We start from the raw sequence: 25,602 nt of genomic DNA, 5'->3' as shown, positions 1-25,602 counted from the left end.
AAGCGCCGGGCACGCCCCTCCGGCCCCCAGGCAGGACCCCAGATGCTCCACTCCAGCAAAGCAATCAGCGTTTCATAACTTGGCGCTCTCCCACCTCGCCTGCTCACAGCCAAGACGAACTTAGTCATCCCAACGGGGTCAGACACTCAGCCCCCGCGTGGGGCCCTCCCTGCCTGTGCACACTGCCTAGTGCAGCATCTTCTCCACAACAGATGCCCAGGCCTGGCTCAGTGCCCATCCATCCCTCAGGTACCACTGCTCCCAGGGTCCTTGACCAACCTTTTCACCTGGGTGGGGCCCAGGGGCAGTCAGAGCTCAGGCTGGGAGTTCCGTGTGCGTCTAGATTCCCTCACCGCATGCGCAGTCTAAATCTTCAGCTTCCTCCCTCTCTACCTAGATGACCTGGCGTTTCCTTCTCTTGGTCCTTCCTGGCGGGGGTTCCCACCCAGTCAGCATCATTCCATGAACCGCCTGCCACTTTCCCACGAGGCTTTCTGTGTAGAAGGCCGCAGCCACATTCTCCATTATCAAGATGGCGCTGACATCCGGCTTCACCGCCAGGTGAACGCACATGTGCTCGGTAATTTCCCACTGAGTCCCCGCCTACTCCCGAGGCATCACCTGGGACTGGGAGCAGCGGACCTATCCAAGAGTGACACGTCCAAAGCAGGGTCTGTTTCCTATATAAGGGATGGGTTCCATCTTATCTGGGTCTCCGCCATGTTGGCTGATGCCCGCTCTCCCAAGGGGCATTAAAGCTTTACTGCAGAAGTATCCTATGTGTACCGCGTGGTTCTTGCTGGCGAGACGGTAGCGCGGGACATCTGGTGCCGATACCCGGGAAGAAGAAGAAAAAGAAAAAGAAGAACTTTGCACCACCGGAGACCCCTTGGACACAAGGAGGATTCAGAACTGTAGGCATGCGTGCTCAGAGAGGTACGTTCTAAAGTCCAGAGAGCATATCAGAAACTGAGCAGCAGTGGGAGGTTGTGCGCGCACCCAGATAAGTTAAAAAGGACCCTCCGGTAAAGAATGGGGGAGACAGAAAAGAAAATAAGTTAAAAAGGACCTCCCGGTGATTTTGGGAGAGTGGAGATGGGGGAGAAGGCTGATTTACAGGGTCGAAGGCTTTGTGTTGTGTTGTTCGTGTTGTCTTTTGTGTACTGGATAGGAGAAAGATATTTAAACTTAGAAACTGCTAAGGATATGATGTTTTGGGAAAGAGGTTCTGTTTTCGTCTCCACAGAAAAGGAGAGCCTAAGGGTGTACTTGAGATTTGTGTGGTTTGAATCACCGAGACCTCCTGAAATGTTGTAGTGTATACCCCTAAGAATGCAACGGCCCAATAACAGCAGGAAGCAGCAAAGAGACTAAACGACGCCCAAATTCCCTAAAAGATTAAATGAGGTCCTTTTAATGATTGCAGACCAGCAAGCCTGCTTCTCTGAATTCCGCTTTGCTCCGTACACCGGTTTGGGCACGGAATGGGTGCAGCTGGGGCTGGAGGGCGGCTGGAGCGGAGCTTTGCTCTGTGGCTATGGTGGGGAGCACGTTGCGCTGGCTCAATTGGTGCGGCTCGGTTGGTGCCTGGCCTGGAGGATGTCACAGCGGTGCCACAGGCAGCCGGGCCAAAAGGCTTACAATGTACCTAAAACTGTGAGGGTCTCTGAGGGTAAAATGGCTCTAATTCCATTTGGCTATGCTAAACGATGCTGACTTCAGGCAGGGCTGGTCGTATTTATCATAATAAAAGCGCAATTAAGGTTTAGATGCAGTAAACAGACAATACCGTATTACATCTACATAGTGCGACTTAAGTTTTTAAGAACTGCTTAGCATTTTAAGAACTCAAGTCCTCCTAAAAGATTACTGTGTATACGCTTGGCTTGTCTGGTGTTTCAGGATCCGCAGGGAGGTGGATGCGAAGGGCCCTTAGATTTTTAAAGTGATTGGGTCGTTGGCTGGGTCTGTGAGAGTTTGTTTACAGCTGCTTTTGCTGTGACACAGGTGTTGAGAGTTTGCTAGTAGGGAAGCGGCCCTGTTCGCCGCCTCTCCCAGCGGCTCCTTGAGCCGCAGCGGCTCTGGCGCGGACCTTGAGATGTTGCGGCCTGTGCCGCCTAGGTCTGAGTGTCGGCTCCCGCCACACTCCGCCACCAACACAGCCTCAGAGAACTAGGCTAGCCCCGCGGGGAAGGCAGGGGCGCCTGGGGGTGGAGCCGCCACTTCCTGGCCTGGGACAGGCGGAGCCGCACAGTGGGACACAGGGAGCTGCGCAGCGAGCAGGCCCAGGGCCGCACACAGCCCTTGGATGACGGGCGGGCTCTGGAGCCCGAGGCCACCGTACCAGCAAGAAATACGGGAGCCAATAAATCTTAAATCTAATATCAACAAACAGGGCCTGGGTTTTTCCTAGGCGCCACTGGGGCAACACGGCCCATACCGTAAAAAACAGAGATCCCCATATGGGTTCCCCAATGGCCACGTCATCTTAGGACTCCAGGCTGGAAACAGGAAAACGGTTTTCTCATATTTTTAAAACAATAATCTCATCTGTGCCAGATTTAAAATGGTTTAATTCTAAGGCCTACTATAATGACACAGACAAACAAGATTGCTCTTTAGAACAGAGACCTATAGGTCTCTAAGTTCAAGACCAGCCTACTTCCAGTACTGACTGTGCTAAATTTTTACACTGAGTTTTTTAATACTCTTAAATGTTATTTTGGGAGAAGAGTTTATGTGTTTTTTTCTAGAAATGCTACTATTCATGCTGTGGATTCATCTGTCCAGAGGCCTGAGGACAAAGCCTCTGCTATGGAGCTGTCTGGCCTGATTGCTGCGGAGCTGGCGGGTTCCTGAGGGATGGTCCAGCTCCTGCCCTTGGTCTGTCAGTTATTGCTGTGTTGTTGTTGTACATTGCAATGTTGTTGTTGCTGTGCCATTGCTATGCTGCTAGATTTCCCCTTGTTTTGTCAGTTATTGCTTGCTATCAGTTTCCCTTATCCTGTCAGTTATTTCTGCTAAACACTATGGGTATCTTCAAGACAGGTTACAAAATGCCATGGTTATTTAAATTAAAAATTGGATAAATATCTATTTAAACAAAAAGGGGGGGAATAATAAAGGAACTGCCCCCGATGCCAAGAATGGCCATCGCCATGGCTCTGTTCACCATAAAATTTTTAAATCTGGATGATAATGGCCAAAATGCTGCAACACGACATTGTTCGGATCCGCAGCGGCCCAAAGAGTTGGTTAAGTGGAAAGATGTGCTTTCTAATGAATGGAAAGGCCCGGATCCCATCTTATTGAGATCCAGGGGAGCTGTTTGTGTCTTCCCACAGGATCAAGAAAGCCCATTCTGGCTGCCAGAGCGATTGACCCGAACAGTGAAGAGTGATCCACAACACACGGATTCGCCTGAGGACCTGGCTGCTGTTCCTCCTGCCATTTTGCAGATGGATGACAGAGCACCGATGGAGGACACTCTCAGCTTTCCCGAAGCTGTTACCAGTCAGCCATAGGATGGCGGTGTTTCCTCGACTTTTTACAACCAATATGACTCTGGGGCCCCTCATACCATCCTAGAGATGATTTATAAGCCTGGCCGTAGGACTCCAGTCCTGGATCGTGTCCTTCATCCCCTACTTCAAAGAATGGGTGGGGGTGGGAGTGTTTTGGAACGGTCCTGCTATGGAATAGTGTTTCTCCTCTGGATGGTCTGCTGACTCAAATCCCAAAATCGTAGGGACAAAGTGGTTATTGCACAAGCGCTGGCTGCCCTGGAACAGGGGGCCTCTACTGATGTGTGGTTATCTATGTTAAAGCAGTAAGGTTTAAGCCAACCAGCTCCTGCACCCCTAGGACTGTGGTCCATTGCACAGGGTGGAGTGCTTGGCTTAGCTAGCCCTGAAGGTTGTCGAGCTGAAGAGCATCGCACAGAGAATGGCCCTCTCTGAGAGATAAGTCGCTTTGCTTAAGGGTTTCCTGCCGTATATTCCCTTTCCCAGAAAATTGGCAGAGGGCAGGCTGGATAGGTTCCAGGTGTCATGAGCCTAGGGACAGATTCCGTGTAAGCCCATTTTTTATGTTTTCATTTTGGGAAGTGCGACCTCTATCTTTACCTTCCTAGGGAGTTGCCTTTCTGCAAAGAAGTAAAATTAGGGGGAGATGTAGAAGGCCGCAGCCACATTCTCCATTATCAAGATGGCGCTGACATCCGGCTTCACCGCCAGGTGAACGCACATGTGCTCGGTAATTTCCCACTGAGTCCCCGCCTACTCCCGAGGCATCACCTGGGACTGGGAGCAGCGGACCTATCCAAGAGTGACACGTCCAAAGCAGGGTCTGTTTCCTATATAAGGGATGGGTTCCATCTTATCTGGGTCTCCGCCATGTTGGCTGATGCCCGCTCTCCCAAGGGGCATTAAAGCTTTACTGCAGAAGTATCCTATGTGTACCGCGTGGTTCTTGCTGGCGAGACGGTAGCGCGGGACATTTCTGCATCCCCTTGTGCATTATATTTCTTGATTCTCTTGTTTCTGCTGCCCCGGGGGCCCTTGGGTGGCTATGTGCTTGGATTCAAGCCGGAAGACCCCCAGCTGGCCTCCTTCGTGGACTGAGAATCTGATCATCAGTTTATAGATATTTGGGTGCTGTAGCTATGCGCTCACAAGTTTCCTAAGGGATGAAAGGACGGTTGTCCCTTTCAATTTAATTAAAAGAAGAAGGGTAAAGAACCACACACTTGTAGTCTAACGGAGGAGCAGGCAAGTTTCCCAACAGTTAACACTGACTGAGGGAAGCTCTCTGCTCTCAGTAAACGTGCCTGAGCGGGCAGGAGACTCCTGGCAACACTGAGGAAACCTGACGGTAGAACCTGAAAGGCAAGTAGAATTCAGAGACTATATTCAATTTGTCTCCACAGAGCCTGGGTTTAATTGAATCAAACAAAAACTTTTCTACAATATTTCATTTATTCTTTATTTTCTTGAGGATTTTAAGTGATTGTCTTTTGTGTATGAATGTTTCCCTGCGTGTCAGAGTGCAATACCTATAGAACCCAGAAGAACACAGCCCAGATTCCCTGGAAGTGGAGTTACAGGTGCCATGTGGGTGCTGGGAACTGAACCTGGGTCCTCTGCAAGAGCAGTAAGGCTCATAACCACTGAGCATCTCTTCAGTCCCTAGTGTAGAATTTTTATTCTTCTTTTCTCCTTTAACAGGAAATGCAGGCTGTGTTTCAAATGGCTTTGGCTTTTTAAACTGTACTTCACACCACTACACCATTTTCCATCAAAGGAAGGAGCTCTTGCTTGTCTAGGCTTTTCCTTCCTGGAACACGAAACTCGCTTTGTTTTCTCCCTTACTACAATGATATGTCGTCACACTTTAATTCTTTTCAGCACTCCACCCCTCAGAAATGGAATTATTGGGATAAGAGGCACAAGACTATGCAAGGCTCTAGATACCTGTCTGTCCTGGTCTTCTTTCTGTTGCTATGAAGAAACACTGCCCAGAACCAATCTGGGAGAGGAAAGGGTTTATTTGGCTTACAAATTACAGTCCAGTCCATTATCAAAGGAAGACAAGGCCTGGAGGCAGGAAATGAAGCAGAGGCCTCAGAGGAACACTGCTCGCTAGCTTGCTTCAGGCTTTCTTATACAGCCCTGGCCTACCTGCCCAGAAACAATACCATGCACAGTGGGCTGGGCCCTCCTGCATCATCAATTACGAATCAAGACAACACCCTCACAAGTCAGTATGATGGAGGCAATTCCTCAGCTGAGGTATCCTCTTCCCAGCTATGTCTGGATTTGTGTCAAGTTGACAAAACCTTTGACAGTATGTCATTGTGTTCCAAGGGGACCCAACCTTTCTTTTTCCTTGCTCTCATCAGCAGTAAATTCTTACGGTTTGAGTCTTTGATACTGGGAAAGCACATCCCACAGCTAAATATATGCATCTGAATTGTTTAGACTACAATTAAGTTCACAAAAGAGCATTGATGTTACACTGAGAAAGAGAGAGAGAGAGAGAGAGAGAGAGAGAGAGAGAGAGCATGGTTAGGCTTCTAGTTAAGAGGAGACAGCCTGAAGATCTCGCCATCCTCAAGAGCCCCTACTGGGGTGCTAGTTACATCATCAAAACATGGAGGCAGCCTTCTAGCTGCAGAGCTTTCAACGGTCCCGTCCAGTGACTGCGATGGTCGCCTTTGATGGTCAACTTCACACAAGGCAGAGTCACCTAGAGCGAGTCGATGGATTGTCTCCATCTGTGAGTGTATCTGCTGGGGATTGTTTGACTGTCTTAATCAATGGGGGGGGGCACCCGCCAACGCAGGCAGTGCTTCTGATGAAGAGACATGGAAGAAAGAAGGCTTTGCCTTCTCTCCTTGCTTGGCTTTCGCTCTTGCTGGTGAATTCATCTACTCTGAGCTGCAGCAACTGCTGATTCCTTCCCTAAAGACCATGCTCTTCAGGCTTCCAACACAGACTGAAGGCCAGAAGCTCTCCGGCAATCCTTTAGGTTTCTGGCACCAGATTGGAGCTGCTGAGATTCACTGCTTTTTGCACGACTCCAGCCATATCCTAAAGGCCAATCTGAGGCATCCCCTTTGTCCTAGAGATTCATCTTATCGGTTCTGAGACAACCTTGAGCGACGCAGAGAGCTTAACTCAAACTCTCACAGACCAGTTCACACCACCGCTGCATTCACTCCTAGACTTTCCTGTCAGAGGGCAAGTATCTGGGGCTGACACACAAGAGGGAGTCTCTGGGTTCAGATCCCCAGCGCCCATATAGAAGCTGGGCCTGACACAGGGGCACACGTCTGTGACCTGAGGTGGTGGAAAACGAGTAGATGCATGGAGCTCACTGGCTAGGCAACCCGGCTGAATTGATGAGCTCCGGGTTCACTGAGAGAGCCTGTCTCATAAATATAAGGTAGAGAGTGATCGAGAAAGTCACCCGGCACTGACCTGGGACCTCCACATTTGTACACCGATGCACACCTGTGCTTAAAACCCTCCTGTATTCCTGTATGTGTGCACATATCCACAGGAACACACATGCACATGACACACACACACACACACACACACACAGAGAGAGAGAGAGAGAGAGAGAGAGAGAGAATACAAATATCTGTTGTCTTCCTCTCTCTTACATTAAATGGTCTTTATTCTTTTATCTCACCTCCCATATTGGCTATTTTTCCCTAAGTCAAACTCACCCAAAGAGTTGTGTAAATCCCTTCTCTGCCATCTCACCCTGGGGCACCATTGAAACTGACCCTAATAAAACATCAGTGGCCTCCATATTGCAAAGCTGGCAGACATTTCCTGTTCCGATGTCTCCATATCAGCCTTGTCCTTGCCCTTCCCCCCTCGCCCCAGTAAACTCCTGAAGAAGTTGTGGGGTAGTTCATGTACTTAGTTAGGATTTAATGTCTGGCTTCAGAACCCATTAACTGTGTCAACTAGAATCAGTTTCTTAAACCCCTAGGTCTTTAGATGGTCTCACCTCTAAAATCTGGTGCAATTTGAGACTACAGAGTGGCAGGGCAGGAATACAGCCAAGGGCTCAGGTTCAGGATGCTGGGCACACTGGGATCAACCCTGTGTGTTCCAGCTGCATCACATGCAAACTGTGGGGTTTGTAGGCAAAGCACTCTAAACAGTGTCTAGCCCATAGCAAACGTCACCCAAGTGTGTGTGTGATGCCCCCATCAGGGGACTTCTGTGAGTTCAACAACTGACAACCCACACACTGCGCCCCAAAGTCATCACAAGACAGTGCCTGCCACCTCTTGTCTATTACTGGTTATTTTCTCTCATCTCAGGCCATTTGTTTGTTCCGAGTCTCAGGGTTCCGTCCTTGGCAGCTTCCTCTTTTATGGATGATGTTGTTCAAACCTTTGGCTCTAGTGGCCCCTAAGACTGATGATCCCTATATATCTAGATACAGCCCAGACTCTTGCCAGGCTCTCAGCCAGACTACCCAACTCCATCCAGCCTCTCCATAAGACTTTCCACCGGTGTCTCAGGGAACCTCTTCCTCCTACCGAATGTGCTCATTCCTGCCTCCATCATCCAATGAGATGTGTCTGTCATCCTATGGGGCATGTCCATCCCTCTCTCCAGAATGCTGAAGGCATCCAAGACTGTCTTTCATCCCTCCCCACCCTGGCCCTCCTTCCCTGCCACCCCACCACAGTCCTCCTACCCATTGGCTACCTCTGCCTGCTGAATGTGGCACCTGAAAGTCTCAGGTATTTTCTCACTTCCTTTTCAGCCCCTTGCTCTTCAGTGTTTTGCTGGATGTGGCTTCACAGTTCCATCCATCAGGGCAGAGAAGCCAGAACAGCCGGAGCTTGAAGCAGCTGGTGATGGACTGGGACTGAAACTAAACAAGCCCTCTCTCCTTTAAGTTGCTCTTGGCAGAGTGTTTTATCAAGCAGCAGACAAGCAGTTGTGACAACTGGGGCCTGTAAGAGACTCCAGGGAGTTTGCGGCAGGCAAGAAAAAGAAATACCATCGTTGGACCCATTAAGGTCATCCCAAGCCAGGAAGATACCAGAAACAGAACTTGTCCCTTGATCTTGCCTTCTAGACTCAATGCATAAAAGAAAGGAAACTTGTTGGTTCTTAAGGCTTTTATTTAGGTTTTTAAAGCTTTAACTTTTTGATTATTTATTTTACGTTTATGTTTCGCCTGTCTGTGTGTATGTGTACCACACGCGTGCCAAATGCCCATAGGAGTGAGTCAGAAGAGGGCATTCAACCCCTGGAACTGGAGTTACAGGCACTTCTTTTTCAGTATTTTATTATTTTTACTTATTTGTACGTGGTGGGAAGACAGAGTGTGGATTTGTGCCCACGGATGCAGTACTGACAGAGACCAGTAGAGGGTGACAATTCCCCTGCAACTGGAATTACAGGGGGTTGTGAGCCAGCAGATAGGGGTGCTGGGAACTGAATTCTGGTCCCCTGCAAGAGCAGGACATGCTCTTAATCACCATCCACGTCTCTAGCTCCTAAATCTGTGCTCTGAGGCTGTGAGTCTCAGATGCTTCACGACAGCGAAACCCAACAGACTCCTGATTCCCACATACATGCTGAAGAAGTGGAAAACGTGGCTTGAGACTCCTTGGAAGGTGGGGCTGGCATTTCCACCACGGTGCACAAAGGCTGTTCCTGCCGTGTGGCTCTCGTCTCACTTTACAGATCTCTGCTCACATTTTAATGCGACAGACATTACACATGAGGTTAAGTCAGATGACCCCTCCTCGTCCTAGGGGCACATGACCTCTGTGGTGCCTGCCTTATCTCACCATTTTCTGGAAATACTGCCATTCCTGCATGTCTCTGTATCTCTCACTAGGAAAAGAACAGCTCCATCCCATGCCTTTTTATTCCAGGCACATTGTGGCTTCATAAAGATATCCAATTTATTTTCACTGAATGAATGAATAAATAAATGATAAACAGCGCTGTGTCATGGTTATGCATAACATTCTAAAAACAGTGCCAGGCATAAATAAGTACTATTGAATGTTTGTTAAATAAGCGAACAAAATACAGCGAGCATGCCTCAGATCGTTTTTTTCCCTGTGGTTACAACTGTCAAAGCCGTGTGAAAGCCGAGGCAGGAACATATGGAGCAGTGAAAGCCCAGATTTGCAAAGATGTTTTATGCAAAGAAGTTCACATTCATATTTACTGTGCTGACTCCTGACAGCTTTAGTCATGACCGAACCAGAATGGAAAATTTTCCTTCCTCCCATCCAGGCTTACCTCATTGGGCTGTGGCTGTGCGGTTGGCTGAGCTCACTGCTTCTGTCTGCCTAAATCCACACACATGACTACCCGGGCCCGTGGGATGATCCTGGTGAGCTTTACTCCTCCGCTCTTTGATGGCATCTTCTTAAGCACTGGGCGGGGCATTCAGTGTTCCGGGGTGCTGAGGCTGGTGGGGGTCAGGAGACTGTTCTGACTGTGAGATCCTGAAAGCCGGCCAGAGGCAATGCAAACGGCTCCTGGGAAGACTGGTTTAGTTCATGAGAACCAAGGGTGGCACTGGGATATGGTTTGAATCGACAGAACACTTGCATGGGATAGGACTGGCTGCTTTGGGCCATCAGCGGTGGTTGGTCTCCTTGCCTAGTCCTGGGCCGCACCAAGCAGAAAGGTGGTGACACCTCCCCTGAAGTGCCAGCTGGAGGTCTGCCTCTGCGTGGCGGCTTTTACACATCAGAAGCCGAGTCCTGGGTCATTAAAGGAGGGCTGATTCCCGTTCCCAGTTCTAGGGGATCAATCCGTCATATGGGGAGGTCATAGATGGCATCAGGTGGCAGGATGCGAGGCCAGCTGGTCACATTGCATCACCCGTCAGGGACCACGTAGTGAACATGAAGTGGCCCAGGGCTATGGAGCCTCACAGCCGGTCCCCAGGGACCCACTTCCTCTAAGGAGCTCCACTTCCCAGAGGTCCAGGTCACCAGCTGAGGACCAAGCTTGAAAACATGTGAACCCCTGGGGGTCATTTCTCATCCAAACAGCTCTCTGAAGCAACCAAATCCTAACTTATTCATCTTGCCTTGTCTTACCTTCCTCTAGAAACCCCAATAAAAACACCGACCTCAACCTTCCTTTTCCTTACTCCTGCTTTCTGCCCACTGGACACATGCGGGCCTTATCGGCATTGCCCTGTGTGAGTCTAGAACCTGCGATTCCCCCAGCAAAGTCACACCTCCTGAACATCTCCAAACCGTGTCGACAGCTGAGGAGCAAGGGTACGAATGCCCAAGACTGGGGCACCACCCCCATTCAAACTGCTGTGAGCATCTGTTGGCTTAGATCTCTCTTCTGGCTTCCTTGAAGATTAAGCAGCCGGTTGTTTGAAGGCTCATTTCCCAGCGCCACTCAGAGAGGGGGAAACAAACAACATTCGGATGTGGATTCTCTTCTCCTTCACCCACCAGGGACGGTGCGAGAGAAGCTATATTTAGCTCCCTATTTACCTGTGTGGTGCCTGATATTCTCACACAGCCTCCCGCTTGTTTTGTGGATTTCCAAAGGTCTTCCTCTCTTTCCATCTTTGGGTCAGAGTCGATTCTTCCTTATCCTGATGCTCCCCTTCACTGGGTCACACAGAAGCCACTTCTGCCTCACCATCTTATGTGGGAGGCGCTGGAAATGTTTTTCATTATGACCGCTGACCTGGCAATGTGTATTGCCAGGTCCTTCTCCCTCCACCAAGTTATAAGAATAAACTTTCTTTTTCTTCCAACCCATTTACAATTTCATGGTTATACTTTAAAATGAAATAGATTTCAATTATTCCCCCCACTTAAATCTAATCTGTTTTATTCTCTAGACTCAGTGACTCTCTAAGCTGAGCGTGATCCAAGTTGGTAATGGATATATAAAACAAAATCTGTCAGTCCTTTGTCCTTCTGTGGAAGCTGGAAAGATGGCTCAGCAGTTAGAGCACTGGATGCTCTTGCAGAGGACCCAGATTCAATTATCAGCATCCACATGGTGGCTCACAACCATCTTTAACTCCAGCTCCGGGGATCCAGCGCCCTCTACTGGCTTCTACATGCAATGCACACACCTGCCGCATCTACATACATAGAGGAAAACACTGGGACTCATACAAAGCAAACAAATGCTTTTAGGGACACTTTATAACATTGGTCTATCACAAAATTGATTGTTTTTATACCTTTAAAAAATAAAACAACATGTTTATAACTTTTTAAACAAAATTGCTAATAACCAGATATTTTAGCAGAAACTCCTACCTTGCCTAGGTTGTTTTGATTCTCAGAAAATCGATTGCCAAATTTGTTATTTTTACACACCAGCTCTGCTTCTACTGTAGGATATCTATGGATTTTTATCCAGTTAGTTTCTTTTATCAAAAAAAGTGCAACTGGGATCGGAGAAGTTCATCACTGAAGAGTACTTACTCGTCTTACAAAGGATCTCAGTCTGCTTCAGGACACTCACAACCCTCTATAATCTAGTGCCAGAGGGACTCAATGCCCTCTGCAGGCCTCTGCATACATGTGGTGCTCATACATGGTTACAAACAATAAAATGAAAAAAAATTATTAAAACAAAGGGAAAAGGACAGATAAACGTCCCAGGTGCTAGCCTCCACCTACATGCTCTCGGCCCTGCTTAGACCCATGAGGCTTTGCAGGGTGGGGGTAGGGTGTTCCTAAGAGCTGATAGACTCCTACCATTCTGCCTCTGCTTTGAACGTGAGTGGCTTAGTCCATTGATATGTGACAAGACTCATGCTCCAGGATGGCAGAAACCACCCAGGGGCAAGCATCCCAAGTTTACGAGTGAAGAGTGAAGAGATTGTTTTTGAAAAATATCTGAACATTGGCCAAGAACTTGCTGAGTAACTCACAGCCATCATCCCTTTCACAGTTTGTCCGAGGGCCAGCGGGACAGCAGCTGAAGCCTGAGCCATTAGGCAACAGTGGTGAAGGATGTGAGCTAAGCCTCCCCTGCTTGCTCAGATGAAAGCTGGCACATCTCGGTGGGTACCAAGAGGCAGGCTCCTTCCCCATCCTTCCAGCGTACCTGCGGTCACACGGGAGGACATTCTCTGGAATGCCTCGAGCGTTCATCTTCTTCCCCTTCCTCTCTGTGCCGCTGGCACAATAAGGGACACGTTTTCATACATTTTAGCCACAGCAGGAAGTAAGGGTGACAGCGCCTCTTTAACGAGCCCAAGTCTGCCCTACTTACGTAAAAAGAAGAGAACAGATAATATTTTCCACTTCCTATGAACTTGGCCTTATTTGGGTCAATAGATCGGCTTTCCAATGAGGAGATGAAGCAAGTTGCCTAAATTGTCAGAGGTCAGGGTTAAAACCCTGCTTGGCCTCACTCTAAAGTTTTTGCTTTTTCCATTCTCGGGGATGGTGCTCCCAAACTTAATCTCCAAAAATTACCCAACACACACTCCCCACCCCGTGCTTCTTAGCCAGCTCAGAACTTAAAGGGACAAAACATCAGTAGGTTGTTGTCTTGTTTCTTTTTTATCTTAAAACTATTTCCATCTATCGACCCCATGAGTTTAACTCTTCCCAGCCCCTATTGAATATAAGCTAAGTTTCTCGACCATGTTCTTTCTCACTTCTGCATCCCGTGTGTAAGGAAGCCATTCAGACTCCTTCCTGGAGGCTTGGTGTGCAGTTTCTTCTCACCTGACGCCTCCCTGCCACTTTTCTCGTGACCTGATAGTTGGACATATCAAACCTGCATGTTGCCTTCATCTGAGAGGTGTGGACTCCTGATATCCTATAACAGATACCGAGAGCTGCATAAAATTCAGCTCTTAATGGTTCCCCGGAGATATAAAAGGTTGTCCATCTTAACATACTGCTGGAGACGTTGACTTCCATATACAGTCTGTGCTAAGGACACACAACATAAAACAAACATAGGCTTTTCTACCCTGAAGGTAAACCAGGTAGAAGCCATAGACACACGAGACAGAAAGGACTTTTGAAGCCCAGGGATCCTCCCTAGCAAGTCACTACAGGATTTTTAAATATAAATAATCTTTTAACTTTAAAAAGAAACCCAAGGACATTGAAGATATTGACAATTCTCTCTTTTAGCTTCCCGGCACAAAGAGCAAAGGGTTTCAGGCCTTGGACTCATGCCTAGCCCACAGCAGACATTTGGTAAATATTTGCTGGGGGGAAAATGAATGAATAATTGTCATGGTCCATTTCCTGCTGTAGTGACACACTACCACAGGACGGATGAGCATTAAACAGAGGATGTTTCAGTCCCTGGTTACAGCACAAGAGAGGGCCTTATCTGGTGATAGCCTTCTTGTTGGCAGGGTCTCAGGGTCCTGTGGTACCACATGGCTTTTGTGGCCATACCCTCAGGATGCCCCACTAACCACCGGTGCTTTCCACTGTAGCAGCAAATACTGGAAAGAAATCATTTAAAGGAGGAAAACTTCATTTTAGTTCAGGGTTTTAGAGGTTTTCGTGTAGAGTTACTCAGTCTCTACACCGCTGGGTCCATGCACAATGGGTCAGAATGGACATGGCAGGGAGCATGTGTGAAGCAACGTGGCTCGCCTCATGGCAGACAGGTAGCAGAAGCCAGGACGCGGTGACAGACATGTCCTTCAAAGACACCTCCATGACCCGCTCCCTCTAACAAGACCCCACTTCCTAGATGAACTTATCAGCTAGTGCCCCCCCCATGATCCAGTCCCCTCTGGAATGTCACATCTGAGGACTGAGCCCTCAGCACAGGGGTTGTCGGGGCGATGGCACTCATAACGTCTATGAACTGAGTCCCCCACTCAGGGGGTAGGGGCAGGACCTGTCATCTCTTGCAGGTCCCACATGCCCCCACCTTTAATACTCATCCTGGGGCTTAAACCTCTAAAAGCCTGGATTTTGGAGGAGACAGACTATATCTGAAGGACAGCAATAATTCACAACAAATCCTTCCTTGCTTTTGCTATTGTTGCTCTGCCTTTTGATTTGTTCATGCAATACACATGTATTCCATCCAGCTGACAGGACATAGCACATGCCAGAAATACACCCTTAAAGCAGACATATTCTTCCTGGCTCTGTGTGACTTGGCGTAGCTTGCTTCTGCCTACCCAGGCTTTTACCCTAGAGCAACGCCTCCCGTGTTTCCTTCCAGTTAGAATGAGAGAAATAACAGCTTATATGACTGTCTCTGAGGAGTTACTCTGAAAATGAGGTAAAATAACGTGATTTGTAAGCTGTTGGCGCCAAAGTATTACCAATACAGTATGTATGCTATGTTACTGTGTGTCTATTTTTAATTTGGGACACATCTAACAGAGGACCATAAGTCCAATGAGGGACTTTTACATTAGGAAATATTTGCATAGTTGGCCCAGCAGCTAGATGCGTTAGTGTCCTAGTTAGCTTTGACTAGTAAGGCCAAAGGTCACCTGAGGAAAAGGTCTCGACTGAGGGATTGCCTTGATCAGATTTGTCCGTAGGTGTGACCGTGGGGGCACTTTCTTGATTGTTAATTGATGTAAGAGAGTCCAGCCCACTGTGGGCGGCACCATCCCTAGGCAGGTGAGACTGCACTGTCTGGGAAAGGAAGCTGAACACGAGCCTTTCTGTGAGCCAGGAAAGTGTTCCCAGGAAAGTGTTCCCAGGAAAGTGTTCCCAGGAAAGTGTTCCTCTGTGATCTCTGCTTCAAGTTCCTCCTTTCAGTGAGGGACTGTAATCTGGAGGGGCAGTCTGAACAAGCCCTCTCCTCCCCTTGGGTGCCTTCGTCAGCGTTTATCACAGGAGCAGAAAGGGACTAGCATGGTTGGTCATGTGGAAATAGTATTTGAGTACAACAGCCGTCCTGAGGGTAAGAGGGCGGCCATCTTCACTGTCGGGGGCAGGCAGCAGGAGAGTGAGCACTACTCCTCTTTCCATTGGTCACAGCAGGCCACCTGGTTTCCTGAACCCTGGTCAAAGTACCTCATCATGATTCTGACAGAACCCAGAGTGGGTGACAGCTGCTTCGAGACGCTGAAGTCCTCAGAACTTCATCTTCCTCTTGGTCAACAGAACCTCTGAACGGGCTGCTGACTCTACACCCCATTGCTGGTCTGCTGAGTTAGTGTATTTGTTCATGGCAAACTTCCTACGAGGGCTGGCCTGTACAGCCCACTCTGTGTCTTCTTTGGATAGGCGACAGTATGTGGGCAGCAGCCTCCTTTTGAGTGTCCACCACACACTGAGCTCCTCCTCAGGACTTTCAGTTTGGGGCTCTTCCTTCACATTCCCTGAGGCTATCCATGTCAAAACCCCAAAGAAGACGACAGAGTTCAAGTAAACTCAGGGACGCTGCAAGATAAGTGAGGGTAACAGGGAAGGCTTGGTGGGACTGGCTTTACCCAGTCGTATTTCACACGACATCAGCAAGTGCCATTGTCCTCTTAGATGACGATGTTCCTGAGGGATCTCTGGAAGACTTGATCAGTGTTTCTTACAAAGCTTGATGGCATTTTCACAGGGGTTGGGTGGGTGTCAGATCTCAGGGAAGCTCAAGGTTGAGGCTGCCCTGTTGGGGTGTGGCCCATTTGGCCCTTCTTCATAGAGGCACAACATGGCCTTGTCAATCACGGTTGCTTCTAGCACTGCCTGCAGAGTCTATGGCCTTCCAGGTGGAACAGCGGGCGGTACTTGGCAGACCCGCTTTCTCATTCTGAGGGACTTTGTGGTGGTCACCGAAATCTCCTACCCTTTGAACACTTCGCAGGACTCCTGTGGGGTCTCTTTGGTCTCCTTGTTTGTGGTTTTCAAGTAAGAATACTGCTCGACTTTTGGGTTTTTTTTTTTATTTTGTGTTTTGTTTTTGCCTTGTTTTTTTTTCATTAAAACCTGTCTTCATGCCAACTAGATGAAAGACTCCAGAGAGACTGCAACGGTCAAAACACCAACAGCAGAAATTTGTTTTTAATAGGCTTGGCTTCTCGCCACCCATGGAAGTGAGTGAATTCGGCCCAGGTATCGGGCATCGCGTTCTTTTAGAGTTGTGGCTTCACCATGGCAACAGTGCTGTCAGGGACCGAAGAGTCCCAAAACAGACAACAGATAACTCTGATCCGGAAACCTCTGCAGGCTTCTGATACTTCTGAATCCACAGCCCTGAGAGCAGAAACAGGCGTTTAGCACCGGGAGTCCCGAAGACCCTGCCGGACCCCTTCTCCAGCATAACCAGGTTGTGGCCCCAACTTCAGGATCCTGCTTCATGCCCTGAGCAAACATGAATCTATACGTTCAGTAGCTCACACAAAAATATTCATTTTTGTCTGTGTTGATAATCTTGTTAATAAACAAGAATGTAAATGTGTGTGTGTGTGTGTGTGTGTGTGTGTGTGTGTGTGTGTGTGTGTTGACTTGAAAGCAAAGGCAACCGAAAAGCCTTTGTCAAGTGGGGCAATTCAAACAATGGGCAGAACACACATCTTTCACGCCTGCAGGACTGGGTGCTTGTGGCAAATTACAAAGAAGATGTGGGAGTCAAATGACACACTTCATAAAATTCTTTGCAAGTTAGAGCTTAAAAAGTCAACTTTGTTAACTGATAAAGAGGACCACCTGTGAGAACAAACCCAGCATGCCTGGTGGGAAGGCCCCTGGGCCATCTGGACACATCTGGACACATCTGGACTCTCTGGGGCTGGAACTCCTGGAGAAGTGAGCTCACCATCCCCAGCCCTCTCACCCCTGGCAGCTTCAGGACTAGACGGACATCCTGACCTAGGAGAGTTGGGGATTGTTCCCTCCACATTTCCAGGAAGATGGCAAGTTCCCAGACCTCCAGTGGGGACTCAGGGCTACAACGCTTAGGACTCAGGACACCACTAGCCAGCTGGTCCTGATATCTAGGCACAAAGTCCCCCTTATCTAGCCATTAACACATACATCCCTGCGAGACCCACCTCCCAGAGGAATATACTCTGCAGAGAGTAGCCAGGTGCACTGAGTTTAACCTTCACACCTAACTGCTCATAAAAGATAAATGTCACCACCGTGAAACACTAACTCCAACTTCCTGTTATCAGATAGTCCCGGCTAGCTGTCGCAAAGGGCATCCTGGGTCTCAGCTTGTTCAGCTCCCAAGCCACAGTCCTCCTAAGGGAGCTCAAAGAACAAGAACGTTGAACTCTGGTCTGTGGCCCTCTGGTTACTTAGATCTCTGTAAATCAACTCTTAGAATAAAAATAGGAATCCCAAGGCAGGGCCTCAAAGTGCCCCAAGTTTCTAGACGGAAGACAAATGTGACCTGTCCCTGTTGAAGGGACAGCCTATTGGGATGGCGGCACTGTTTCATGCTGTTGACCCTGGGTCATGACACTGACCCTGGTGAGCGGCTCCACAGCCCCCAGAGCCACCGGGCTCTCTGCAGCTCCTCACAGCCATGTGAAAGGATGGGAAAGCTTGCTCTGCGGTGGCCATTCTTCAATCATAAGTCAGTGCTTAATCTCTTTTGCATTGTCAGCTCCCCGGGTTTCGTTCAAACCCTTCTTTTTCTTTGACATGACAGTAAAAACACAGAATCTTGAGTTTCCAGACATGACAGAAAATATGTGCAGTGGTATTCAAAATGCTAAGGGGATACTGAAAACTGAACACCCCTAAAAGGTAGGATGAGCCGGGAGGAAGCAGACAGCTTCAGTTGTGTAGAGGGGGCCTGCCACCCAAGACAGAGGCAGTCCCAATGTCTGACCCTCCATTGGGTGGAATAGTGGTGTGCAGGTCTTTGAACAGGAGACAAGGCGCTTTGGGGGAGTTCTGCCTGCGTAGAGTCGAGGAAGGCGGCTACACCCACCGGCTCTCTCGGCAGTCTGCACAAGTATAAGGGAAAAGGATGCAGCCAGATATTATAGAATCAGGGGCATGAGGCGGCTGCCAGCATTGCAGGGTGCGTCTCACCTCTGAGCATGTTCAAATAACAATAAAAACATAACATGATAAAAACATAGCCCAACAACACTCATTTACCGTCACTGTCGGGCATTGTACACCACACACACGTATGTACTGTTTCTGTACAGTGGGACCGCAGGACAGGCTTGTTTGCACCAGCATCAGCGCAAGCACATCAGAGCTGCACAGCATCTTGCTGTTACCATGGCTACAGCATCCCAGAGCACTGGGAACTTTTCAGCTTCATTATACCCCATTAGACTTGCACTGCCTGTCCAGCCTGTTGCTGACTGGAATGTCATTATGAGGTATATGGCTGTGAGAGAGGAGGAGCTTGGAACTAATTTTGGTGCCTTTGAAAACAACATTTTAGAACCGCTAGTAAAGAAGTGAAGAGGACAAGTGTTTGTCCTATCGCCTCTGGGATGTTAGTTTTCCATCATGGTTTGGAGGCTTGTGTCCCAAATCCGGAAGACATGGTACTTTGGGTCTCTGTTGAGAGGACCAGGCAGTGAGGGCGGGCAGTGCTAGGGAAGCCAGCTGCTTACCTGATGACAGAGATGTCAAAGGGATAAAGGAAGAGATGGGTGTCCCACGGTTCTCTTCAAAGGCACATACCTAGTGACCCAAGGGCATCTCATCAGGCACGACCTCCCACCAGTACCACCCGCTTAGATTAAGACTTTACTGCATGTGCTGTTAAGGGATACTATTCAAATCATAGCAATAGTCAACGACGGTCACAGGGCATCTCTGCTTACCCTCTGGAAGGATGGCATGACTTAGGGAGTTGCCCTTGTAGTCCCTGGTGGGCATGTTTTGCTCTCTATGCCATTGAGTGACTTGGGAGAGATGTACCACCTAATGGATGGTCCTTTGGAAGAAGTCAGACCTGTCCTCCTCCATCCTCCTGATGCCATACGCCTACTGAGAGTCCTCACATACTGCAGAGTGGGGAGTGGTGTCCTCTTCCACAGGACAAGTTAGCCTCTATGTAAACGGAGCCTCACCCAGAGGGTGTCCTCCTGGGGACAGCCCTCTAAACTCTCCTCCAGGCCTGTCTGTCCCCTGGAAATCATCACACACTCAAGCTGTTTAAATTGCAATAAGAATACACATAACCAACATATTAACTACACACTTTCAAGTATGCGGTTCAGCACTATGAGATACGTTCATGTTGTGAGCAACGGTCACCACTGCCTAGCTCCATAACGCTTTCTTCTTTCCACACTGAGTTTCTCTGTGTTTTAGAGGGTGGAGAGATGACCTAGCAGGCAAGAGTTCTCGCTGCACAAACACAGGGACCTGAATTCCAATCTTCAGCACCCTCGTGAAAAGCCACACAACAGAGAACACACACCACCGGTGGGCAGGTTGCTAGGGCAGGCCATTGCCCATGTCAGGCATCAAGGACACACCCTAATCTCAAAGAAACAACATAGCTAGAGAAAGACACTTGACAGACTCCTCTGGTCTTGCACACAGGTGTATATATTCTGACACACATACCAGCACACACACATGTGCACACACCCCACTCCCGTTCTTATGCCAGCCCTCGTAAGCTCTGTTTTTCCGTGATGAGTCTAAGGACTGAAGAGTCATACACTATTTATTCTTTTGTACACACATGATTTAATCTTATGTACACACAGTAATATTCCAAAAAGCAGATTCCCAACCAATATGCCCGGTTCTGTAGTCTTGACAGTGTTGAGTTAAACTGAATAGAATTTTCAAAGCCTCAGCACAGCCTTGTATGTGAACTGCAACCAAACTCGGTACACAAACTTAAAACCTGCCTCAGGAACTGGTAACTAACCTCTGAGTGCCGGGCCATTACAGAAGCTGAGTGGCCAGCTAATCTCTGTGTTAGCCAAAGTCTCTAGATGCCGCCGCGTCCCCTTTTCTGTCCACAAATGTTATCCAATCACCTATCAGCTGGAGTCACCCTGACCTCTTTGGGTTCTGAGAACTGACTCTCTAATCACGCCTTGCTGAGTTAATCACCTCCAAAGGATCACTTTGAATGCGGGCTTACTGGATGCTGCTGTCTCCCAGTGCACTCCACGGGAGGGAGACTCTGACAGCTGCTGCAGCGGGGATGCTCTCAGTCCTTGGAACTGAATGCAGCATCCCGTCAGAAAGATTCACTAAGGTCTTCTCCAAAAATAGAAATGGATTGGGAGCGAAGTCAGATATTTTTTAAAAAGTAAACTCATATATATGGGATACGATACGGCTCTTGTTACCCTGGGCAACATCTTCTGAAGCCTTGAGAAGCAGCAATTAAGCAAGAGAAAAAGGTCGGTGACTTTGAGGGGAGTCAGCAGGAAGAGTGAGAGGCACAGCAGTACAAGGAAGGCTCCTCGGGGCGCCACTTCAGGACCACCTCAGGGAAGCATCTGAGGGGTTCCTTTCTCCACTGTGGATATACCTGCTGAACCCATTGGCATTAAAACTGTCTGGGGAGTGTGTCTTAGGCTTACTATTGCTATGATGAAACACCATGACCGACAGCAAGTTGGGGAGAAAGGGTTTATTTGACTTACACTTCCATGTTGCTGTGCATCATCAAAGGAAATCCGGACAGGCTCTCAAACAGGGTAGGACCCTGGAGGCAGGATCTGAGGCAGAGGCCATGGAGGGGTGCTGCTTTCTGGCTTGCTCCTCATGGCTTGTTCAGCCTGCTTTCTTATCGAACCCAGGACCGCCGACCCAGAGATGGCACCATTTACAATGGACTGGGCTGTCCTTCATGAACCACTAATTAAGAAAATGGTCTCTAGGCTTGCCTACAGCCTGATCTTATGGAGGTGTTTTCTCAATGGAGGCTCCCTCCTCTCTGATGACTCTATCCTGTGCCTAGTTGACATAAAACTAGCCAGTACAGGGTTGTATTTTTAAGTCTGGTAAAAAGGCTTCTGCACAAATACTGAGCTGCAGCCTAAGGTGATGTGGAACCCACCTTGTAATAAACTACAGAGCCTGGGCCTGTCACCAACAGCCAGTCAAACAGTTCAAATAAGACAGACACAGCTGCTACCAGTCAGAGCGTCTCTACCTCACATCCAACTTCTTCACCTCATTTCCTTCTCTCTGGTTATAACAAAACCTGCCCTCTTGTTCAGCTGCCTGGAACATTTTGGGTGGCCAGTCTAGAGCCACGAGTGACACCAGTCAGGACCTTCAAGAGTAGACTTGTTGTATTCTCCCTCCAACACTGTGCACTTAGGTTTCCTGATTTTTATTCGATGTGTATAGGTGTTTGCCTGCACGTATGTATGTGCACCATGTACTTGCAGTGTCCCCAGAGACCAGAAGAGGGTGCCAGATCCCCTGGAGATGGAAATACAAATGGTTCTGAGGGCTGGGAACAAAGCCTTGCTGGTCTTCCAGAGTGGCCAGTGCTCCTATCCCCTGAGCCTTCTGCTCAGGGCCCTGCTTTTTTTCTTTTGATGTCCCCAGGTGGGTGGTGTCTGTTACAGAACAGAAAACACAGACAGAATTAGAAAACAGACCACAGTTGGAGCCCAATTTCCCTTCAGTGGGCAATTTAAGGCAGCTAATGTTCTCTTGCCAAGCCTTAGATGTCTGTGTAGAAAAAAAAAATCAAATCCGTAATTGTTACAAAATCTTACCTTTTTTGTTACTGATACAATTGACATGGCCCTTTCATGTAGACATTATCCAATTTAAACACAATAATACAGGGCAAAGTGTTGGGGGGGGAGAATAAAATGCTTAACACATGTGGGGAATTCTCTCCCTTCTTGGAGAAGTGCCCGGGGTGGTTTGGCTCTTGTTTACTTAAGAGAGCTGCACAGTTTCGAGACAGGGCTCCTTATCTTGTGTAGACTGAAAGGTGATCTGTTACTCATGTCAGAAGCTGAGGGAAGGGAAGGGCTACTTCAAAGGGGCCACTTACCCAGTGACAGGAGCTGAGCAGAAACAGAAAGCCGGGTGTAATTTCCTCTCAGCATACCCACTCCATATGGCCCAACGCAAGAATTCCAGACCCATCTGAGCAGAGAAAGAGACAGAATTTCCTGCTGTGGCATAGACTTGTCTAAGGGGCCCATGCGAGCATCCTTCCCCCTCTAAAGATAACGGACTGAGAAAGGATGCTTTCGTCCTGCGGGGATGGGATTGCTCAGTGATGACGTAATGTCTTTTTATCCAAAAAGACGGTTCTAGCAACAAAAGACGATCATAAACGGACATTAAACTTGGGGAGCTCCTGTGTTGCCTGCCCCACTTCCGAGTACAAATGGTGGGAACAACTGTGGGATGTAGTAAAGTCATTGATCCACGCGCTGTCGGCCAGGCCACAGGGACTCCAGAGCTGGGAAAGGTATGAAGTCAACAGCAAACACGATGGAAATATAAACCAAGCCACCCACACCCCACCTCCACGACACCCAACTCTCCTCGCACCTCCCTCCTTGGTTCAGTCTGACCCCCACGTCTTCCTAGCTTGCCCTGCTGAGATGAACAAGCCTCAAACCCCGACACAGGTGTGAGCCGCGCAAAGCCCGCTCCGCCCAAGAGCGCTCAACCACAATCCTGTGAGTAAAATATTGTCAACTATACTTTTTCTAAAAGCCAGAGGGGACCCAAAGGCGTCATTGACCGTGTACGGAAAGAAAGCACCATCTTCTGTGTGTTTCCGGTCTGCCCCACAGTTGCCCGCAGCTGGGCTTGGCACAAGCTCACTCTTGGCAGAAGCTGCTCAGTTGTATCCTAAACTTGTCCAAACATCCAGTTCCCAACACAGTTCCCTATACCCCACCCTTCTAGTTTTCATTCCAGGGCTGGGGTTGGACAAGAGCTGGGGAGGAGGCACTGAAGCACACTGGCCTCGGCCGTGACAGAACAGGGTGGAGGGTGGAACGGTCAACAGTCACAGGACATGGGAAAAGGACTGAAGGAACTTTGAGTATTTGGGGCTTGGAGAGATGGCTCAGTGCTTAAAAGCACTGGCTGCTCTTCCAGATGGTCTGGGTTTAATTCCCAAAACCCAAATGGTGGCTCACAACCATCTGTAACTCTCATGCCAGGGGACCCAGCACCCTCTTCTGGTGTCTTCAGACACCATGTGCACAGTGGTGCACAGGCCAGACAAAATGCACATACACAGAATTTAAAAAAAAAAAAACAACTTAAACTTTCTTTTAAAGTTTAGGAAATCCTTGGAAAAGTTCTCTTACCACCTCCTTGTCCCCATCATGGCCCCTGAGGCTGCCACTCAAAACTGCTTTTGCCTGAGCAAAAACATGGTGATGCTGGACAGCTTCTGCCAAGAGTGAGTGTGTGCCGAGCCCAACCCACAGCCACGCCCTCCTTGGCATCATAGGGCCTGGATGGAATAGAACCCAGCATTTCTGAAATCTTTATTTCATCCCTGATTGGTGTAGGACTGAAAATTCAGGGCAAAACGGGAACTTACTTTTTTTTTTTTTAACTAAATCTGCCCCAGAGACAGATGTGGGTGTTGGAGAACATGCTCCCAATGAGCACTCCCTCTGCCCAGTAACCTCTGGTGCAGGGCCTTACCATTAGTCATAGCTTGCCGGGAAGGCGTTTCAAATTCCAGAAAGTATTACCGAACCGGCTGTGTGGTTCTAAATCACAGGGGAAAGGGCGGAGAGGCAGCTGGCGCCCCACTTAAAGGTCACAGAACATTATTTCTACGTTAGTAACCCGAGCACAAGTAGAAATAAAGGAGAAGGTGAAGATCCAAGTTTGTTTTCACAAAATAAACTGAGGACGGGGAGCCATGGAGTTCTCCGAGGCTTACTTGCTGCAGGGGAGGGCAAACCTCTCCGGCTGCCATTCAGAGGCCATCCACAGAGGCCACTGAACACAAGACATGAGCGACAACAAGGATGGCCACATATTGCATATAGGCAGGGAATGTCCAGATCAGTGGGGGAAATAGCTACTACATGGATCCTGGAAACTGGGCAAATATAGAAGTCAGATGCAGATCAACAGACAGTAGCACCACTGTATGCAAGCACCAGTTCCTCAGGCAGCGACATTCTGGCGGGCCGCTTTAGGGAACCAGGGTGTAATGACCAATAACCATGGTCCCAGAATCCCACTGGCTCTGCTCCTCATCGAAAAGAACCTTCAGTCTCCGTTTCTCTCAAGAAGAGCTCTGAGAGTTCACATCATACCCCTGGTGACTGATGCAACTTTCTGGTTCTTTCTAGCCATCCTTTCTGCCTTCCTCTGCCTCCGCTTCAGTTACCAGAGATCAGGCATGCCTCAGCATGGGAGCTGATTGCTCTCTCAGCTCTTGACATTGGTTTTCCTGCCCTGGATGTTCCCAGATGGAAAAAGTGCTTCTCTTGACCAGGTTTGAGGGGAAAAGACATGGATTTGCATTCTTGGTGTAGGGAGGCACGCCCCTAGAAGAGCTAGCTGCATGGTTTCCACGACAACCAACAGACTTCTTTTAACAACCAATTTAAGTACCATGATAGATGCTACGAAGGAGCTCTCCATTCCCAAGGCAGGTATTACCACCGTCTCATCTTGAGGACACAGACTTGTAGAGACACAGAACTCCTGACTCAGTTTGAGAGGGCGGGGCACTCTAGCCAACTCCTCTTTGGGAGGAGCTTTCACTGGTGCCATCAAGTGTCCAGAGGCACCAAAGCTGCAACTCTCCAATGACTGCTATTTGACGCATCTGAGGAAGAGCTGGACATTACCTGTGTAGACAGCTTTGGTTTCCTTTTGGTTGTAATGCATTTAAAACTGCGAATAATGCCTTAAGAAGTAAGGAAGTAAACTGACGAAGAGAAATAGCTAAGATGCTGAGTAGTCAGTGATGAGAGACTCCGCTTTGTGGTGACTCAGTCCAGGTAAGAACCTAGGGAGCAGGCACTAGTAGTGTTTCCAGCTCACAGGCACAAGGACGGGAAGGAACTCCCTTAGTCTTTCTATTGCTGCAATGGAGCACCATGACCAAAATTCAAGCTGGGGAAGAAAGGGTTTATCTGCCTTACACTTCCACATCGTAGTCTATGACACTGAAGGAAGTCAGGACAGGAACTTAAACTGGGCAAGACCTTGGAGGTAGGAGCTGACGCAGATGCCATGGAGGGATG

General features: G+C 48.6%; 3 long non-coding RNA genes across 3 annotated transcripts; 2 read left to right on the top strand and 1 right to left on the bottom strand.

The window, feature by feature from the left end:
• Positions 1-113: 113 nt before the first annotated feature.
• LOC146895543 (uncharacterized) lies at positions 114-9,496 on the top strand. The gene is made up of 2 exons (XR_015000510.1): positions 114-249; positions 8,296-9,496. It is a non-coding gene; the product is annotated as an uncharacterized LOC146895543 (long non-coding RNA).
• LOC148123053 (uncharacterized) lies at positions 494-4,448 on the top strand. The gene is made up of 2 exons (XR_015736923.1): positions 494-936; positions 2,754-4,448. It is a non-coding gene; the product is annotated as an uncharacterized LOC148123053 (long non-coding RNA).
• Positions 9,497-20,182: 10,686 nt separating the features above from the next.
• On the bottom strand, positions 20,183-23,782 carry LOC146895542 (uncharacterized). The gene is made up of 3 exons (XR_014997383.2): positions 23,692-23,782; positions 22,410-22,504; positions 20,183-21,960 (listed from the first exon to the last, which is right to left on the bottom strand). It is a non-coding gene; the product is annotated as an uncharacterized LOC146895542 (long non-coding RNA).
• Positions 23,783-25,602: the final 1,820 nt, after the last annotated feature.

This window comes from Myodes glareolus, chromosome 2 (assembly GCF_982192425.1).
Source record: "Myodes glareolus chromosome 2, mMyoGla1.1, whole genome shotgun sequence".
Lineage (NCBI taxonomy): Eukaryota > Metazoa > Chordata > Mammalia > Rodentia > Cricetidae > Myodes > Myodes glareolus.
Note: the sequence above shows the minus strand (reverse complement) of the source record. Positions and strands in the feature narration are given on the sequence as shown.